Genomic DNA, 21,139 nt, shown 5'->3' on the forward strand with positions numbered 1-21,139 from the left:
ATCACACAAAAATGTTACACGTGTTTACAATTATGCGTGATTTTATATAATTATTAGTAGTTGGGAGGGACTAGTCTGCCTTTGCAAAGGAACCAATTTGCTAGTTTTGGTCCACCTGTTTTGATGGTTCCAATAGAAAGGTTGTGACAAAACATTTGCTGAAAATGCCTTCTTAAAATGTTTTCAGAACAGTTATCATGTCTATTCTGTAATATGAGTGCATTTTACTTATTTATTCTAGCTAGAGTATGAACAGCAAATACAACTTCAGCCTTTGGAGGACTGGAGAAAAGTTTTCAATGGTGCTTTGTCATCACAACAGAAGGATCTGGTTGTACTAAGTTTAGGCCTGTTGTATGCTGGTAAGTTTTGAAATTATTAAAACTTGTACCATGAAGAGCAAATCTGGCATTTTGGTCTAAATGCAGCTTAGTTTTGAAACATAATAGTCTGTTGGTAATGCAGTGAAACCCTCAAGCACAAACACTTTAGGAGGAGTAAGTATGGCAAAAGGTATTGGCAAGTTGCCAGATTATACACGTGAGCATGAAAAATGTGATTCCCACTGATGAGGGGATTTTTTTCTCTAATGCTCAAAGCACACTGAATAGCTTCAACTGGTTGTCACAAATGTTACTGTACATACGCCCTTCCCACAAAAAACAGTCCAGGAAAAGGAGGAGTTCTCGTGATTTGCAGTTTTCTAAACCAAAATAAATAATGTATTTTCCCTTCTTGTAGTCTAGCAATAATTAACTACTCATTTTCTCAGTATTGTGTACACTCTTACTGACCTTCTTCACATTAACATGCAGACACAGCAGTAAATGAAAAGCTACACTGGCTTTTTTTGTGGTGCCACACGGCCTAAATAGTGTGTTTGCTAGTGGAAGGAAATGATTTTCCAGCTTCTGAGAAAGTGCTGCAGAATATACACTGTTTCCATGTGGACAATGTATAACAGGAGAGAGCAAAAAGCAAAGTGCAGGTCAAAGCATAATAAAGCTTTCTTTTTCACATATTAACCTATGATCTGAGGTGTTATTTGTGCATAGTGCAGACTGGGTGGCCTTGCAAGAAAAATGGTGCAGTGTTTAAGATGCTGTCTTGGCAATTAGGACTGTTGTAGACAGTTCCCTGTTCCACCATGCTTTTGTCTGGCAGCAGGTAAGTAATTTAGCAGTTGAGCTTCAGTTCCATATGTAAAATAGCAATAATAGTACTCCCCTTCCTTGCGAGGCATGATGAAGGTGAATACGGGCTGCGGGTTTTTTGATGCTGTAGAAAACATTTTTGATTCTTGTCTGAGAAATTTTCTTCATGGTCAGGAAAAATAGGTCTGGATTTGTGTAGGATTCAGATATTTTAGTTCCAAGAACTTTAAATGTTATTAAGAATATTTTCCAAAAGGAAACAACTTCTAAAATTTCCCAGAACTTTATACTGCTGAAGTATTATGCTCTGGAAATTTTATATTTGGGGAGTCAAAACTCACCTGGTTTTCACAATACAAATATTTTTTTAGAAGATCTCCAAATCTGAGTATAAACTTCTGCATGTAAGCTGAAATGCAACCCAATGCGAATGTTACTACAGTTACATAGAAAAAGACAGAAAATTGGTCAGCTTTTGCTAGTGGCTCAGGTGGAATTTTACAAGACTCAGCAATTTTCAGTATTTTGACTTGCCACTTCCCTTGTCTTCTGTAACAATGAGTTCCCCCTTCCGACCTTTGCATGTGAAAAAAAAAGTAGCTGAAAGTCTTCCAACAGAGGCACAAGCACTGAGCAGAGGAAGCCAGGTGGCAGTTAAAGGAGGTGAGGAAGAACTGGAGGTGCTGCAGGGAAAAGAGTTGAGAAATACCTTGGAGGCAGGGCGGTGGATATGAAGAGGAGACAAGACATACTGCTCAGTCGAATGGGCAGGAGCATGAGGGACGCAGGGTGCAAATCTGTTGGAATACAGCCTGAATGGGCTCTGCTGCTCACAGAACAAACTGGGATACCTCTTTCCTCCCCAGCAGACCGGAGGCAGACTTTTCTAAAGAAAGTTTGTAGTCAAGGAGCTTACAATGAGAAGAGATATCTAAGGAGAAATGATAAAACTATCCTTTGTTCTAGCCTACCTTGAGAGGTCAGAAATAATAGAATAACTTGAGTTGGAAGTGGCCTCATGTTGAAAAGTACCTTTCAGATCATAGGAAAAGGTGCCTCCTTTGCTATCAGCTTCTTCCTGTAATCCAGTGCAGTGACTTTCAGCAATACTAATCAGGGCAGAGATTAATTACTTCAGCAGAAATTCCCATAGTAGTCCTTCTCCTCAGCCACCCATTCACTCCCAAAATGGATGGCTCAGGCACAGTATAGGAATGTATTTATTCTTGTACGCTGGATGAAGAGAAACCACTGTGGATATTAAGCAGAAGCATTTGCTCCCCAGTCTATGATCTGTGACCTTTGGGGTGCCAGGGATTGTAGCAGGCCAGCTGTAGATCCAGATCTCCTCCCATCTACAGATAAGAACAAGAACTCCAACTCGTGCCATTACTGGCTGAAGAGCACCATCAGGAGCCCTCTGAAGCCTGGAATGCAGGTGATCTTAGTAACAGAATCTTCACTGCCTGCTTGTAGCTTCTTCTGAAATGAGCTCCATTCCCCTGTCCTTCTTACAGTCATCCTGTGTGTGACTAACACAGGCTTGCTGGTTGTCCCACCTAACAAAGAATTTCTCATAGTTCAGTCCAAAATTCCATGTCCCACATTAAGAAGTTATGGGGTATTACTTCTCCCTGCATTTTCTGTGTGTTTTTAATATGGGTTATGTGATTTTGTGGCCTCTGCTGCCTGCTCCCTGCCTACCTCTCTGTGCTTCTGGATCAAAGCAGTGATGTCAGAGGCAGCACTCACTGAAGGACCCTGGAAGGAGATGTGAGGATCTAAGGGAGGCATTCCCATACATGAACTCTAGCAATCCTAATAATAGGTGTCAGAATTTCTCCTAGCTGTTTTTCAGCAGACAAGCTTTTTGTTTGTAGCAAAAACTCTTGTTATTTTTTCCCTATTGCACTTAGCGCAGTTAAATGTTGTCCCGTAGCTACCATTCCAGCTAGTCTTGTGCACTTACATTGCCTCCCAATTTGTTTAAACAAAACATTTATTTAGTATACTGCTATTTAGTGCCAGGCAATTACGTTAAATGTGTCCCAGGACAGTTCTTTGCGCAACACCACCAATAAAATCTCTTCAGGCCAATGATTTCCTGTTGGTCATTTCCTCTGTAGTGACTTCCATACTTGCTTTACAATTCTTGCAGCTACTAATTGTTTCCCACATGATATCGTTCCAAATGCTTTGCTAACATCCAGATGGAATCTATCTCTGAGTTTTTGTCATGTTGACAAGCTGTTTACCTGCTTCAGTAGGAAGATGAATACTCTGATGTTCTACTTTGGAGATTTCCATTTGTGTCCCCACTTTTCATTACTTCAGAGTTTGCCATGATTTTTGTGTGCTCTTCTGGAAAGAATAACAGCTAGATTGATGTTTTCCAAAAGAAGTCTCAGAAGTACCCAGACATCCTCATACCCTTTCTGTCTAGATGCATCATAATGCATATAAACTGAACAACTGGGTCTAAACCAGATCTGTACCTAAACATCATGAGAGCAACATGCATCTCTAGCCCAGGCAGAAAGGAGAGATGTTTGCTGCTGTTGGTTCTTTTCAAAAGCTCAGAAGTTTATATTCATCCTGTCTCTGTGTCACCAATAATTGGCTCCTAAGAACCAGCCCTGGCTAATAGGAAATTGCTGTAAACATACTGCAGGAACACAAGGCTGGCTTTATTTAGTCAGAAAAAACATTACTCATCAAACTTGCAGAAGAGTAAGGGCAGTTAGCAAGCTTATTTACAAAATGTTATTAAGTGAATTGTCATATCTACACTCATTAACAAAATTATTCAGGGGGTCCAAAGGAATTTATACATGTTTCTGGTTTCTACAGGTCATTGGGTGCACAACACTGAGGCTCCAGACAAGGCAGGCATGACATCCAGATAATGAGTGTTTCCAAGAAGATAAGGATTTTCCCTTTGCTTCAATTCTTTGGAATCACAGAAGAGACACAGATAAAGGTAAAAATGTAATATTTCAATTTTGCTAATGGTTTTAGTGGAATCATACTGATGGCTCCTCATGGTTCGTTTGTGAACTGTCACATCTTTTGGGAGCTATCTGGAATATGATCTGTATGCTCTGTTGCATCCTAGAAATTCTAAAGATGGCTTTATCTAATTTCCAGCGCTATTTACAGTCAGTCATTTCATCCCACCCTTTTCGAGGAATCTTCCTATGGTGGCATGTTCTAGGCATAGTTCTGATCATCTCTAAGTCACAGAAGAGTGAAAGATACTTTGTTCCTGTTATTTTCTGTGTTCCAAGATAAAATAAGTTTGCATGCTACTCCCTGTTGAGACTATTATGAATCTTCAAGCCCAGGTTCTAATTCTAGCCCTAAATCCGTGGAATATTCCTCATCCTCTAGATTATTTTTCCTATATACGTTTGCAGACAGCTCCAATAGTAGAAGTGTCCATGGTGGGTGTTCTGGTAGCCAGGAACCTGGCTCTTGGGGCAAATATCTATAACAGGTATGAGGATCCTTACAATTTAATTCTTTCAGGATTCAGTAATTTTGTGTCTCCTCCAGGTTTGGAGATAAATCAAGGGAAATATTGTAGTTCCTACTTATGGTATAGGGACCTTCTTCACTTATGGTCTGTTTGTCCTGAAACAGATCCCTAGTGGGATTCTCAGATTCCAGCTATGTGAAATATCTTCTGGTATTTTCAAGACCATGTTCTGGGTGTATAGCCTTCTTTGTGTACGAAACAGCTTATGAAATATTACCTCTACTGCATACAAGCACTATGGTAATATTTGTGTCTGCTTGGCTCATATTACCTGGGTGGGAACAGAAGTTGTACCCTCTGTTCTCTTGTGTTAATTAATGTGTTGCATATCCTGTTACCATTAAACTTCTTTCTCAGAAACATGGCAGAAGAGAACCCTTGAAACTATCTGTATATTAAAACTATCTGTGTCTATTTTTTTTATGGTTCGCTTCATATGAGTGTGTCTGAGTTGAATGCCTGCTGTTATGTTGAAAGGCTTCCTCATAATTCTAATGGATTTGCCATCTTGTATCATCACAGAAAACTTCACAGTAATACTTCATATAATGTATCCAAGGAAGGGCCACATCCACTTAAATTTGCAGAGGCTGGGTATCTGCGGAATTACTATTGCTCCATATGTTGGCTGTTGTAGGAAGTGACAGGAGTTTCTGGAGAGAAATTATGTGTAGGAAAGGACCCAAGACATTCCATGGGCAGGAACATTTGCTGTTGACTGGATTTAGCCTGTCTTGCCAGGAGGCTCCATTCAGCCTGCAAGTGTTTTTAGGGATGTGGAGGGTCATGGTGAAGTCTCAGTCTTTATCTGAGTAGAGGCCTGGCCAGTGAAGACACTCATTATGTGTCCATAGTACACAGAAGAGCTACAGCTCTGTATTTGCTTTTCCCACCCCAGGTGAGGGGATGGTACCCAGCAGTTACTGCTTGGTGTGAGTATGACTGGAACGGGCTTTGCACTGCCAGGAGGGGTGAGGAGCTACTTCTGGGAAAAATGGCCAGCTGTGCTCCCTTTTGAAGCCTCGCTGGGAGGATGGCTTTGGCAGCTGGAAGGCAGCTGTGCAGTGGGGCACAAGTGGTAATCACACCTCTCTCCATGCAGCAAAGCAAGAGCTGTAGTCACATTTGTGCAAACTCCTTTTACTCATAAGCAAACGGATGGTGGCTGCTCAGCCCAGTCCAGGACAAGAAGAGAACCATCCCTGCAGCACACCTCAAACAGTCCAAACTGTCTATTGATCTTCAGCCTAGGCGGTACTCCTGTTTCTGTGGAGGAGGGGTACTACCATTTGGAAGCCCTCTACACAAGCTCTTTCTGAACACTCCTCTCACATTTCCCTTGGGCTGGAAGTCATTTTAGATTTGCCAGCTGGGCCTCTGCCCCTGGGCTGATTCCAGCACCTGAGCCTAGCTCTATGTCAGAGCGAGCTGGCTGATCCCGTGGGACGTTACAGTGTGCCCTGGCGCAGGTGGTGCTCGGAAAGGTGCTGCCGGACTTCTGCAAGGAGGTGGAAAGCAACAGTATCAAAGTGGAGTGGTGGCAAAGCTGTGGTTTCCAGCTCCTTCTGATGTTTGTTTCTTGGTGAGTGGCATGTTTAAGAATATTCTTAATGCTTGTGGTGCTAGCAAGAAGTGATATTCTAGTTGCTTTGCCTATTCTTTTGTTCCGAATTTTACAATATCTGTGACTAAAAGTATTGTTATTCCTGGATCCCAGAAGAACCCCCAAAACAGAGACTAATCAGCTGGATAATTGCCTACTCCTAAGTGTCCGAATGCAAAATGAAACTTCTGGTTTAGTATTTTCTGTACTGTTTATTTTCCAGTGAAAGCACATTGCTGTTTGATATAAAACCATGGTTCAGTCTCTAGGGAACCCTGTGTTTCTACTCTTCTCGTGCATTATTATTTAAAAAAACCCCACTAACCAGTAGCCTGAGTGATCACAGATGAAGAATGCAAACTTTTTTTCCCAGGAAAAAGGTAAAAGAGAAGAAAAATTGCATTCAATTCTGTTATGTGACCAAGAAAATAAATCATTTCAGAGAATAATAGTGCTAGATTTTGCCCCTCAAAGGTATTGCATGTAACTATAATAATGAATTATAGAATTATTCACAACTAGGAACGAGAATGTTTGATTCACCTTGTTTAAAAGAAAAGGCTTCAATCTGTTGAGTGCCATGCAAATTGCATTTGAAGATTGTTTCTGAACATGGATAACAGGGCGGAGATTGGGGAGTTAGGCGGTGAGGATTGTCTCATGTACATTGATGGCAACAGAAAGACTGAATGATTTATCTGCAGTCGTGGTTGTAGCTTTCAGTTCAAGTCTGGTTTATATTCAAAGCTTTCTCCAAACATTTGCTTTTGCCAGTTTCTGGATTATTTATCAGTTCAGATTTACATAATAAGCTTTGGGCCCATGATATAAGTCAGATGTCTGAATCCGGCCTCATATAGGGAATGTAGTGGGTTTTCCCAGCCTATCTTAGCCTGTTAAAGGTGTCTGCTGTGAGGGACTAGAGAACTGATGAAGTCTGACCCTTTTCTGTGGATGCTGCTTTTGAGACCGATACTATTCTGTAGCTAGTAGAACTATGCCGGCATCCTTTCAGTGTCTTTCTTCAGCAGGGTTGCCTCCTTCACAACTACCTGTTATGGCTCCTCTTCCAGCAGCTTCCACTCAAACCGGCTGGGTTTAGTGGGTCCCCAAAGTGCAACAGGGTTGAAGCTTTTGCTCGGGGAGTGGCTGCTTGGGGAGCTCAGTGCTGTTCTTCCTCACAGGAGGGAGGAAGCCTGAGCTGCTGGCACATACATTTCTCTGGGTGGGTCTTCATGTGCAGAAATTGTGCATGAATTCACGAGCTCAGGCACAGTTGGCACATGTTTCCTCAGGTGTAAATTCTGGCCCCTTTTCCCTAACTTGGAACTCTCTTAAGTTGTGCTACTGGTCCCACACAACTGAGGAATTACTGAGGGAGCCAGACGTGCTGAGGTGCAGGGCTCCCAAAGCACCGGCCCGTGAGGAAGCAGCTCACACTGCCTGTGGTTCACCTCTCTGCACCGTCCTGGGTGGCACCTGTTGGCTTCCCCCGCTGCCTAGCACAAGTATTGGAGCAGGTTGTGTGCCTGCAGGGGATCTCCTGGCAGGCTTGTGATGCTCAGAGGACTCGGAGAGGGAGCCCTCACAGCCTTTCTTCAGTGGACTTTCCTTGCAGACACTTCTGGACACTGACAGTGTTTCTTCTACCCCGGTCTCTGGGTAACTGAGGTGTTGGCTGTTACGTGCTTCATCTGAGAAATCTCTTGGCCGTTTTTGTGACTGCTCTAGGGACATCATCTAGAAATGCTGGATCTCAGCTTTCAGCACAGTTATGAGGCTGTGCAAGCATTTGCTCCAAGACACAATCATTGCTTTTTCTGTTATATAATCTTGGACTCTAGTGATTTCAGAAACATTTGACCATATCCTTAAGACAAATAACTCAGCCCAAAATATATTTCTGTGAGGAGGATAAGCAAACCTTTTAAGATGATCTTTGGAGTAGTGCATGTGCTTTATGAACTCTCATGGACTACATATCACTTTGTATACCAGGAGTTCTAAATCTGCTGCCAATTATTTCTTTCTGTGCCTGTTATAGAAATGATATATTTTTAAAGTAGTCATAATTGCTTCTCAGGTTTATCACCTGAGATGAATGAGCCTCAGTGGGTTTGCTGTTCCTCCTCCTCCATCTCTTCTGGTTTATTCTCACAGTTTGCCAGGTAACTTCTTAAGACAGATGGTCACACTTGTGCCTTGCTGTCTGAAGACAGTGTTGGGCTCTGTTTTCTGAATATGAAGGTTCATCATTCTCTGATGTGGCTGTGACAATAATTCCTCTGTGAACTTTCATGCTTGGGCCTGGATAGACATGCTGATAGTTTATTCCCATCTCCGCTTAGGCTTTTCAAGACACGTCAGTCCTTTGAGCAGGAAACTTAGAATAATAGAATAGTTTGGGTTGGAAGGGATCTTCAAAGGTCATCTAGTTCAACCCCCAAACTGACTTGGATGTCACGCATTAAGTGTAGTTACTTGCATACCGAATATGCCAGTTTGCCTAAGCAAAGTGTCATAGGCATGCTGGACTCAGGTGGGGAGAGCATGGCTGTGTGTAAGATCTCATGGTAAATCAGCTTGCAGATGTGTTGGGTTTTCTGGAGGGCAGCTTGCTGCTGGGCTTTTTGGTGGCCTTTCTGTTGGCTGCAGCTTGCTTCTCTCTAGGCACATCTGATCAGACCTGCAACCAGCGTGGAAGTCATGCAGCAGAGGGATGTTACAGTATGAAGAGAGGTGCTGTCCTCAAAGAACGTGGATGAGAGTGAGGGATGTGCTCAAAGTGAGACATTGACAAGTCTTTCTCTGTGGGGTAGGGTGAAAGGCCTCTTCAAGTCAACCCAGACTTCACATTTTCACTCCAGATTCAAGCCTGCTCCCTGAAGGAACAGAGCCACTTCAGAGAGATGGATGCATTGCATACAGTGATGGAAAATACAAGGTCAACAGGCCTTTAGGGAATTTGACTTGCTATTTAGTAAAGAAGTACTTCTAAAAAAAGCTCTGAGAAGCCATGGTAACATTGCAATGACCTTACCGAACTGCAATGCATATGTGACAAGGGTTCTGTAGGCTGCTATTTTATGGTATTAAATGACCTTAAACCACTTCAGAACAAAAGACGGCATATTTATTTAATTTGTCATGGTTAACAAGCCAGTGTTACTGAGCAGGCTGTCCTAGTATTTTCTTTGAAATGAATGCACTTTCAGAGTGAAAGAAGTCATTACCCTATTCCTGCCATGGTAAACAATCAGCCTTAGGCTCCAGTTTTGTAGAGCACTTATGTGCTTACTGAAATGCTACTGTCAATGTCTTTTACACATCTGTTTAAAGTTAGAAATGAGAACCTGAGAATTCAGCTGAGTTGGGCCCTTTAGTAGTGCTGCTTTTAATTGTAGTGTAAATTGAGTCTTCCTATTGACCAGTAGATGGGGCAAGTGGGCCTCCTTATAGTTATGGTCAAGATGTTTCTGAATGCAAGGTTAAAATGTAGCCCTCGTTGGCCCTTAGGTCAACAGTCTAGTTTGAAGGCTCTTTACCTTTGTACTGCAAGGGTAAATTATGTACTTTGACGCAACTGGACTATTTTCTTTACAAACATGTGTCGTAAACAATTGTTCAGTTCCTTGAAATTCTGAGATTTAAAATGATGTTCCTTTCTTTACACAGGGATGGAAACAAACCTTTTGAAGGTTTTGTTGTGCGAAGATAGGTGAATGAGTGTTCCCTCCCCAAAACTAGCCAATAGTTAGCTGTTTACAGCACTAACAGGGATGCAAAGGATCCAAGTTTTAGTCCCTGGTAGTCTCCCATGTGCCTGTAGAGTGTACAAATGGCAAGATCACCTTACCTGCCTTTGGGCCATCTTCTCCAATTCTCTCCTCCAAAAGCTGTTGTCACTTTTATACGTTTATCAATGCACCAGACTTGTACAGACTACATGAGTGACCACAGTTGCTGGCCACAGTTTCTTTCTGCCCACACTTCTGGCTTCCTGTTCACACTTCATGTGATGTGCTTATCCAAAGAGATGGCGACTCTCAAAATAAGTCAGTCCCTGAATACTGCTTGTTATAAGGAATAAATGCTTTGTCTTGAACCTGTGGGAATATAAAGTCTTTAGTTTCTCTGTAACCACAGTCACAGTTCTGCACGTTCTTCCACACATTAGGGAACAATTAAGCAATCTGGACATCCATAAATCCATGGGTCCAGATGGGATGCACCCGTGGGTGCTGAGGGAGCTGGCTGAGGTCATTGCTAGGTCACTCTCCATCACCTTTGACAAGTCTTGGGAAATGGGAGAGATGCTTGAGGACTGGAGGAAAGCAAATGTCACTAGTCTTCAAAAAGGACAAGGAGGACCCAGGTAACTATAGATGGGTCAGCCTCACCTCCAACCCTGGGAAAGTGATGGAACATCTTATCCTTGGTGCCATCTCAAGGCATATCAAGGATAAGAGGGTCATTAGGGGCAGTCAAAATGGCTTCACCAAGGGGAAGTCGTGCTTGACCAACCTCATAGCCTTTTATGAGGACATAATCAGGTGGATGGATGATGGCAGAGCGGTGGATGTGGTCTATCTTGATTTCAGTAAAGCATTTGACAGTCTCCCACAGCATCCTAACAGCTAAACCGAGGAAGTGTGGTCTGGACAATCGGGTAGTGAGGTGGACTGTGAACTGGCTGAAGGAAAGAAGCCAGAGCGTCATGGTCAATGGGGCAGAGTCTAGTTGGAGGCCTGTATCTAGTGCAGTGCCTCAAGGGTCAGTACTGGGGCCAGTATTATTAAATACATTCATCAATGATTTGGACGAGGGAATAGAGTGTACTATCAGCAAGTTTGCTGATGACACCAAGCTGGGAGGAGTGGCTGACACGCCAGAAGGCTGTGCTGCCATCCAGTGAGACCTGGACAGGTTGGAGAGTTGGGCAGGGAAAAGTTTAATGAAATATAACAAGGGCAAGTGTAGAGTCTTACATCTGGGCAGGAACAACCCCAGGTTCCAGTATAAGTTGGGGAAGGACCTATTAGAGAGCCGTGTAGGGGAAAGGAACCTGGGGTCCTGGTGGACAGCAACATGACCATGAGCCAGCACTGTGCCCTTTTGGCGAGGAAGGCCAATGGCATTCTGGGGTGTATTAGAAGCAGGGTGGTTAGTAGGTCAAGAGAGGTTCTCCTTCCCCTCTACTCTGCCCTGGTGAGACCACATCTGGAATATTGTGTCCAGTTCTGGGCCCCTCAGTTGAAGGACAGGGAACTGCTGGAGAGAGTCCAGTGCAGAGCCACAAAGATGATTAAGGGAGTGGAGCATCTCCCTTATGAGGAAAGGCTGAGGGAGCTGGGTCTCTTTAGCTTGGAGAAGAGGAGACTGAGGGGTGACCTCATTAATGTTTACAGTTATATAAAGGGTGAGTGTCACAAGGATGGAGCCAGGCTTTTCTCAGTGACAAACAATGGTTTGACAAGGGGTAATGGGTGCAAACTGGAACACAAGAGGTTTCACTTAAATAGGAGAAGAAACTTCTTCTCAAAGGGGGTGACAGAACACTGGAACAGGCTGCCAAGGGGGGTTGTGGAGTCTCCTTCTCTGGAGACATTCAAAACCCGCCTGGACACATTCTTGTGTAGCCTCATCTGTGTGTTCCTGCTCCTGCAGGGGGATTGGACTAGATGATCTTTCGAGGTTCCTTTCAATCCCTGACATTCTGTGATTCTGTAAGTGTGCTCTGCTTGGAGCTCATCTTGGTAGCGCAAGTCCTGGATCTGGTTGTGTTTTTGCAGGCAATGAGGTGCAGGTGCAAGAATCATTTGCTGCCTTACGTGGGGCAAACATCACCAGTGAAGCTGGCCTTATGTGAGGTAGGAGCCTCCACAGGTGTGTAGCCCAGTGATGGTGGGGAGCTCCTGCTTGTCCCATAGATGAGATATTGTTGTTTGGCTAGTGGGGTGTATCTTGCCCTTCTGAAAGCCGCTCCCACTGTTCAGCCTCAAACAGTGTACCCTGTTCTATTTTAGAGCCGGGCAAGCTTCCTGACATAGTCAGGTGGAGGGGTGAAGAAATCTGTATCTATATTAAACTGGATAGGCCAGAAAAACACAACATGTTAATATAAAACAAAATTGCTTGGCTAAAGATTTAAAACAACAGCAAAGAAAACACAACAACAAAACACAAAACCAAGCAACCAAACAACCCAAATCAAGTCTTTTTCCTCAAACTTTCAAAAACTGAACCAGGGGGAGCAGACGTGAGCCTGCCTTCTCAGATAAGAAGGGAAAGCCTCAGCTGCTGGGCATTGACTAGTTGAACATGGGTCTCTGTGCCACCATCTGTCATTATCCATTTGTGATATCCAAATCTTTCCTCAGGGTGGAGGGAGCACTGAGGAATTCTTGGCTGTATTAGCATGACTTTATCCTCTTGGTCGAAGCCATTACAACTGAGATGAGTAACACTGAGTACAGAGTGGGACAGGGTTTAAGGTGGTGTAAACTAGGAGCAGCTCCTTTGCAGACAGTGAAAGATTCTACAGACCTCTAAATTGGTAAGAGTCTGGCTCACCTTTTCCTAAAGTATGTTGTACAGAATCTGGCCATTGCCTTCACCTATTCCATATTTTGGAGAGGCAATTTGTGCTACATCTTCCTCATGTCACTCAAAGGTTGCTCCAGCTTCTCCCTTTTTCACAACCTCGTGATGCTGTCAGACCTCATCTCTAGCACTGCCTCCTCCATGGTCAGCAGCCTGACCCAGATTGGGCTTCTTGCAGACAAATTGCGACAGCCTGCTGCAGTCCTGCTTGCTTTACTTTCCATTCAGTCTACTGACAGCCCTACAGCAAAAATTCCTTTGGCTCCTGTCATATCTACGTTTGCCTTTGAATGTTTTCATTGGCTCGCTATGTTTTGCATGAAATTTAAATTCCTCAGTGTGTTTTCAGCCAGCATTTGCATTTTGTTCATTGTGTGCATCTTGACCATCCAGCATCCTCTGACTTTACCCTTGTCCTTGTGGTTTTCCTCTATTTATTTTCTTCATGTCCTTCCCTGTGCCTGAAGAGATGTTCCCCTAATAAGCTGAGCAGTGTTACTAGCACTCGATCACCCTACTTTCACACTCTACTCCTGGCCTTCCCTCAAGAGCCGGTGAATTTTCTCTTAATTTTCTGCTTTGTGGATGGAAAGAACTGCTTTATAAGAAATGTACTGCTCCCGGGGTAGGTATAAAGCATGGCTCAGACTGCACAAGCTACTCAGGAACGCGGGTTGTGACACAAATGCAGCGTGAGGCAGCTGGAAACACCTACAGCATGCGGTGGTTTATAGTAAGCCAACTGCTCAGTGACATGCTGGCCTCTGAGGAAAGCTATGTGTGCTGCTAGCCAGAGGTATCTCGGGAGGATTGAGAGTCTGTCTGCTATTTGGCTCCTCACAGGCAGCAGATGTTCCACAAGAAGGTGAAACATGCAATAAATGACTGTATTTACTTGAAGCAAATCAGAGCTCAAGAAAAAGCAGTGGTCCAGCCAAGTGTGTTTACTGCTGTGGGAATGCTTTTGTGCTGATGCAGCACCTTTCACCCAAAATCTCTGGACGTTTTCAAAGCCTTATCAAAGGTAGGCTAATGACAGTGTTTGCAGACATATTGGAGCCAGCTTTTTACTGCCATCCATATAGATTACACTGAGTTTGGTACTGTTGTGGCTACTTGGCCAAGTTCTCCCTTAGCTGCATAGATGGTTTCTGCAGCTGGTGCTGAGCTCATGCGGACACAGCCACATTGGTAACAGGACCTGAGCTGCCCACTGCACGGCTAGCTCAGGTAGGTACATGTGAGCTGCCGCCACTTTAGTGTAAAGATACATTTGTCGCTTTTTTAGGAGGAAAAAGAAATCTAAGACCTGGACTGAAGACAAAAGACAAGTTGCAAAGATACATCTCTCTTTTCTACTGCTGATTCTAAGGGGTGGGGAAATGGAAAAAATTAAATACTGCGTAGATTATCATTAGTGAAAATACATTCAGGCTAGGTTGTGCCATGTCTACCTGCTGAGTGAATGTTTGGGTAATGTCTGGCAGGGAAATGTCCACTGACCCAGAAGGGAGAGTAGTCTCTTCATGTGTGTGCATATTTTCCTCATGGACCAACAGACACCTCTTCGGATGCTTATTTTGAGATCACTTGTTAGTCTTCAGTGACATAGAGAAGAGGACTTCCTCTTTAGTCAATAAAAGGGTGTTAATGCAGGGATTTCATATTGTTTTTCTAGTAATGTGCTGCCAAATAAATATCACCTGGTTCTGGGTATGTGACAGGGGTCAGACCATGAGTCAGGAGCCTGAAGAACTGCACTGCCCTAAACAGTTTCCAGATCAGACCAATACCTCCCAGATGACTGGGGATGGCTCTTCCTCTCTGATGTGTCCCCAGATAGTTCTCCTGGATGGCTCCTCTGCGATGGTCTGGTGGTCCTCTACTCACTGTTCCACAGCATGAAAAAGGGGGCAATCTCCAAACAATCTCGGGATGGACAAACAGCTCACATCCTTCCAACCTGCATGCTTTTTAACCGAGCATTGTTCCCTTCTCCTCCTTTGCTCAGCTCACTCCTGGTGGTTTTCTGCAGACATTTCCCCCAAATGACCTTGCTAGAACCAAAGTGAAACAAAAGGCCTTACCCACATTCTGCTATGAGACCCTTGACTACACAATATTTTCGATCTGTGGAGCGGGTTTTTTCCTCTCTCTGGCTGTTCTCTGGCTGCCCACAGTGACAGCCGTATCTGTTTGATTTGAGGGAAGCTTTGCATGTGCTGTGACTGGCTCCTTCTGCTAATAATTTGTTCTCTGGAGCCTGCTGCTGCACAGTATAAATAAATCTCACTGTTTAGTACTTTCCCTTTTTGTTCCCCCCTGCTGCTGGCAGTGAGTTGACCCACCCTGTTTTGTTTTTCAAATTTATCTTTCTTTGCCCTTCTTATATGAGACAAAATCACAAGATTAAATAACAAGGATGCATTATTGGTGCATACTTTTTGGTTGTCGTGTGTTGCCCTAAAAGTTCTGCATAAAATGAGAATTAAATGCAGCTGACATCGTGAAACAATATTCAGTTTGGGCCTGGGACAAGGAGTAAGATTTTAACCCACTTCAAAAAGTCTAATGGTGTGTGCTGAAGAGATACAGTCTCCATATAAAAGTATTTTTTAGCCATCCTGCCATGTAAACTCAGTCTTTCTATAAACAGTCTTAATTTGGCCCATTCTGTGTGTGGATGCTGCTAGAATGACCAGGATGTTTAGGACATCAGACCTAGCTGTGCAGTGGTGAATGTAGGTACTGGAAGTTCTCCAGTCGTGGTAGAATGCATATCCCTGCAACCTCTAGCTCGGAGCAGGGTAAATATTTAGAGTGGCTGAGCCCAATTTGGGCTCTGTGCTGTTTTAACTAGATTGTTTCTGCCTAATTTAAAGCTGGCTTAGGCATTTCACCACCACACCAGAATCGCTGCTGTGTACACGTACCCCTAATTGAGTATGATGAAGGCCACAGTCATGTTTTTCATGGTTCCAAGCCTGATGCTTAGAGTATTTGAGGTTGTTTTTACTGTGTGAATGTGACTGCATGTGCATTTTAAGACAGGCAAAACCAGACTGTGATAGACTAAGGAAGTCAGTAGGGTGGTTACATTTGCCTATTTTCTTGGAAAACTTCATCATTCCTATAGCCTATCAACCCAGACAATATCCTTCCTGTATGTTTTTGAATCTTTTTGTAGCATAAATAGATTTCAAATAACTTAAATTAAGTAGTTTTTGCCTTTTCTCCACTGATTCCTTCTAAGCAAAGGACATCTCCGTGCACAGGGTAGAAAAGGCAAAGAGAAACTAGCCTTTTGCCATTTGCATTTTACAAACCAAATCTTGAAAAAAAAAATACTTGAAGGAGGGGAAAATTTTCACCTTAACATTGCAAATGATGTGAAACCAGAATGTCCTCCCACCACAGCACATGTTTGTGGTGAGTAGGCGGGGGAGATGCAGGGAAGAGGTGATGGTATAAAAATACCTTGTAAAAACAAATGTTTGGCTAGGGGAGAGAGTTTGTCACTTCAGCCAGACTAGAGGGGGGAAACCAGACAGACCGGGGGTGGATGGGGAGCAGGAGGTGGAGAACTTATGTCACTTCAGCAAGGTAAATAACTTGACAATGTCTCTCAGAAATAGCAGTCAAATAATTAGCATGACAAGACCAGATATTAAACAAGTAGGTGGCCTAGGAAGTTAAGAGGAAGGAGTAGAAGTTATTTAAACAGAACGATGAAGATTGTAAGAAACAGTTAAATATGTGGAAAATATCAAGAAGAAGGGCAACAGGTAAAACCCTGAGTCAGAGCACGTGGATTTGCTAGCAGCCACCTTTCCTGCATTTTTGTGAACCAGGAAGTTAATTTTTCTCATTTATCCTTATAATAATTCAGACTTGCCAAGTTGAATGGGGACCATGGGCTCTATTTGGTAACATGACTGCTGAATGCAGCTTTGTAACGTGTTGCTAGCATGGCTCTCTCTGCATGGGACGTTTCCCTCCGCGTGCCGTATGGAACAGTTTGTATGCTCCACAGCATCCAGTACCACGGAGATGTGAGCAGAGACCAACGTGACCACCCACAATGGCAGCCAGGGTGGAAAATGACAATGTGTTGTGCTCAGGGGGACTTTGTGTGCTGTGGTGGGAAACTGACATCACCACATCTGGGGAGCTGTTGGGTGAGGGAGGGTCTGGAGGGACGACACTTGGTGTCCCTGGGTGGTTCAGGTTGGCAGTAGCAGCTGTCAGCATTGGGAGGGCAGTCTCCTTCCTATGTGTGATATTTATAGTTTTTATTTGGTTTTAATTGACTTGCCTCAATGCTCAAGAAGGTGCCCAGCCCAAGGAAGAGTGGGTGGGTGGCTGAGAAAGAGACAGAAGGGGTGGGGAGAGAGTAGGCTGGTGAGGTGCCCTTTATGTCCGGTAATCTGTTATCCATACAGATATTGCCCTGTTTTACAGACAGCTTCAGATGCTGATTTTCTTCTTACTTGTCCTCATTCCTTGTTGTTTTAATCTCTAGGAATTTCAGTGTGGTTTGAATGGTTCTTTCCACAGAGAGAAGGTGCCTTGCTAAATCAGACAAAACCTGCCCTCCTGCTTGCTCACTTATTTTGCTAGGAAGTGTGTCATTCTCCTGCTTTGGTGGTGGTTTTTGGTGACAGGTCATTTCAGCTGAGGTGGGGCAAACAAAGCTCTGGTGATGTGCGCAACGGGTCCGCACCTCTTGTGACGGCTTATGGCAACGCACCCCTGTGCTGACGGACTGGCTGGTGGGGCCTCAGGGAGGGATGGGACTGTATTTAGCACAGACCAGGTTTCAAGGGAGACATATATTATGAAGTTTGTTGGTGTCCAAATTGCAATCAAGGACAGAAGAAGGTTCAGGTCTCTTCTTCTCCTCTGGCTTAAAGCATGTTGCTGAGGTCTGTTGCACAGAGTGGGACTTTCCACTAGTAGGTGTTCATACAAAGTCGGCTATATCTGGCTATCTTCATGTGCTGGTGTGCAGTCATTTCATACTTCCATTCCACAGAAAAGCAGAGTGTATTTTCCCCCTTCAACAATTTTCAAAGAAAATACAGTACCAAAACATTGTTAGAGAAATTTTGCATGCTCCAGTCAGCAAACTGAAACCTAGAATATCTTCGGAGACCCTGTCTGTGCAGCTGTGTTGTTGCTTTGTCCTCCAGGGCTGACTTAGGGTAGCTGTGGGGATTAGTAGTCTGAGTTCCCTGACTTACATGCATGTAATATTAATGAAATATTTTGGTGGAAATCTAGCTTTTACATTTCAGATTTGTTTCGTTGCACCAGTTGGTGGATTGAAACTGCCATCACAGCAGCTGCCTGCATATCATGTAACGCACCATGCCTTGATGCCTTGTCATATTTCAGTGTTTGCTCACAGTATGAACAGTCCCAAGCATTGTGTTTTTTGTGTTTTGTTTTTTTTTTTTTTATGAAGGTCCAAGAGTTAGTGAAATAGAGAGGATCTTTTTTTCCACCACTTTCTCACAAACCCACAAGTTGACATGCCTTTCTGCTATGCCTTCCTTCCACTGATTTAACAATTCATCCTTTACCGTGCAAGTGCTCAGGGGCATTTGCACCATAGTAAGAAATGCAATACAGAAAGCCTATGTAGATGCTTCTGCATGAATGTCTATGTAGATGCTTCTGCATTAGTGTCTTAATATATTGAGTGTATAATGCTATAATAACTGAAGAGTGGATGTTATAATGGTGAAAGCTAAGAGATGCACAATTAGTCAAGAACTCTTACGCTGGAGATGTTAAAACTAAAACTTAAAACTTTTCCTGGAAATTCAGTACTTGTGATGAAACTCTTGGGGGAGTTTCTTAGGTGTAGCATGCAATTTCTGATAAAAAAGAAAGACAGAGAAGTTCATTGCAGACTGTTCAACAGCCTGGTAGCTGGGTGATCTTTGAGATGTAGAAGACCAAGTTCTAAGTTCTCAGGATGAATTAGAAACAATAATAATATGAATTCTTATCTTGGGTATTGTAGATAAGTGCCTCAACTGTTGGGCTTTTAAGGAAGGTGCATGAGTCTGATGTCTGCGGTTTATTTGTGTGAAAACTGAAAAACTCTTAGGATCTTCATTCAATGCTCAATTCTAAAATTATTACTTTTTTTTTTTTTTGAAACCTGGGATTAAAAGTTTATGTTTTTGAAAAACATGGAAACCTTGTTATCCAGCCAGCTAGAATAATAAAAGTTGTAAGTGTCTTGTGAACGAGGCAAAGAAGAAAATGTGTTGTTTCATTGGCTCTGTATGAGAGGAAAGTCTGGGCTTCATTTAAAAGTCAAATGTAAATATATTTTTGCTAACTTTGGCTTGCGACAGATCAAGATTTGACATGTTCTCATTTCTCCTTGTGAGCTGCTGAGGATTCAGACCAACTTGATCGATATCTGCCTTTGGCAGAAGACAGGAGGATTTCATGACCGATTTCTGTCTCAAGACGACTGCCCCCTCTCCGCAACCAGCAAGGGGCAATAGCATTTTAAAGGAAGGATGTCAGAGAGCAGCAGCTTGGTTTTCTCACTTGTCATCGTTATTTGTTTCGCTCCTGGCCGAACCACCAGAAGCAGGTTAAGGATGACACAAACTAGCAACAAATCACGGGGTGGAGGACAGAGCATGTGACAATGTCCTGGCCATGGTGCAAACACTTGAGCTATGTTTCGAAAGCCTGGGTTTGTGTTCAGCAAAGTTCATGAGTGAAAAATAAAAGACTTTGGCGATAACAATCAACAAGCTCAATCTCTTTAGTGTCTACCCTTCAGAGAAAAGGCTGGAGCGGATCCCATCACGCTGTGATTTGGTTCAGTGCACTGGGGACGGTTCCTAGAAGCATTCCCCCAGCTTCTTCACACTGTGCACTGAGGGGAAAAAAACAACATTTGGCAATTTGTTGTCAATATTTGTATAACTCCTGATGCCACTAAAACTGCATATGCAGGCTTTAAACTAACAAAAACAAAGCCGCGGCCAAGCTGGAGATCTGGATTTGTTTCCATGCACAATTAGGTTTATTTGTTTAGGTCTCATTTTATTTGTTTTCAGATGACTCAGATAGGAGTATTGCAATCCTTTCAAAGTGAAGTAGTGTTCTGTGTATTTTGGGCATTAGGCTTAGCCAAATGTGGAAAGAATTGGCTGCTCAATACTATTTTCCTATCCAGAGGTTTTTCAAACTTTTGAGAGGAACTGAAGGAATGTCCCTTCAATGCCAGGCTTTTTTTTCCCCCTTTCACAGCGTCTCTCCACATTATTGTTAAAGAGCACAGGAATTTTAAAACACTCCTCCGTTGTGCAACTGTTAGCAACTGCACTTATTAATTGCTTTACCATTATGCTACATGCTTAAATTCTCGCTGGTGTAATCCATAACTTGCTGCTTTGAGTGCCTTTTAACCCATTCCAATAAGAATGTATGGATGGTGCACTGCTCAGGATCTCCCATCCTGCTAGACCAGCTCTGGGTTTGCTGAAAGTGATTTCCTGCATACATGAAGGGATATTTACATTCTGGCAAGTAGCCAGGTTTTCTGTTGGGAGTTAGTCACCAAGGGCAGATTATTTTCCAATGGACATGCTTGCACGCTATCAGTGTTAAGAGAATTGTCTCAAGTCTCAGTACCATGGTGGGGTTTTTCTCTTTTTTCTTTTTTTTTCCTTCTTCCCTCACCCACCCACAAAAGAAAACCAAAAAGAAAACCAAAACCAAACCAAAAGACTAAAAATGCAGAGTTTTTTGGTCTCTTCTTCTGTCTTATATAAGTAGGATGAAATGGCTTTTAATTGCCGCTTTAGGCACCCCTGTGTTTTGGGGGGGTTTTTTGTTGTTGTTTTGGTTTTCTTCTGATTGTTTTCCTTCTAGAAATGCCTCCTCGGGTGGTGTTTCGGAAAATGCAGGCAATATGAATAAATCCGCATTTATTTCTGTTTCTATGAAACATAAAGGTTAAAGGATTTTCCACACTCACCAGAAGTATGCATCTGATTTATGGCCTTCTTTAATGCTCTTCCCACTCACACTCATAAAAGAAATATAGAAACAAAGGCTAATAGACAATCTATTTTAAAGTTTGCCCTGATAAAACCAAACTGGAACTTTATTCAGTCTTAAATGTCAATTCTAAAATTTGGAATGTTTTTCTAATCAAGAACAATAAACGTGGAAAGTGTGTCCGTGGAACAGAGCCGCGGC

The 21,139-nt window shown here is 43.1% G+C and overlaps 1 protein-coding gene across 1 annotated transcript in view; it reads left to right on the forward strand.

Annotated features, from left to right (window-relative positions):
* The first annotated feature begins 4,009 nt into the window (after positions 1–4,009).
* The window catches only part of RBPJ (recombination signal binding protein for immunoglobulin kappa J region), a 157,435-nt gene continuing 140,305 nt past the window's right edge, over positions 4,010–21,139 (forward strand). The window contains exon 1 of the mRNA XM_065060672.1: positions 4,010–4,134. The gene's annotated coding sequence lies outside the window, so the exon portion shown is untranslated. The remainder of the gene's footprint in view (positions 4,135–21,139) is intronic.

Source organism: Columba livia, chromosome 4 (genome assembly GCF_036013475.1).
Source record: "Columba livia isolate bColLiv1 breed racing homer chromosome 4, bColLiv1.pat.W.v2, whole genome shotgun sequence".
NCBI classification, from domain to species: domain Eukaryota; kingdom Metazoa; phylum Chordata; class Aves; order Columbiformes; family Columbidae; genus Columba; species Columba livia.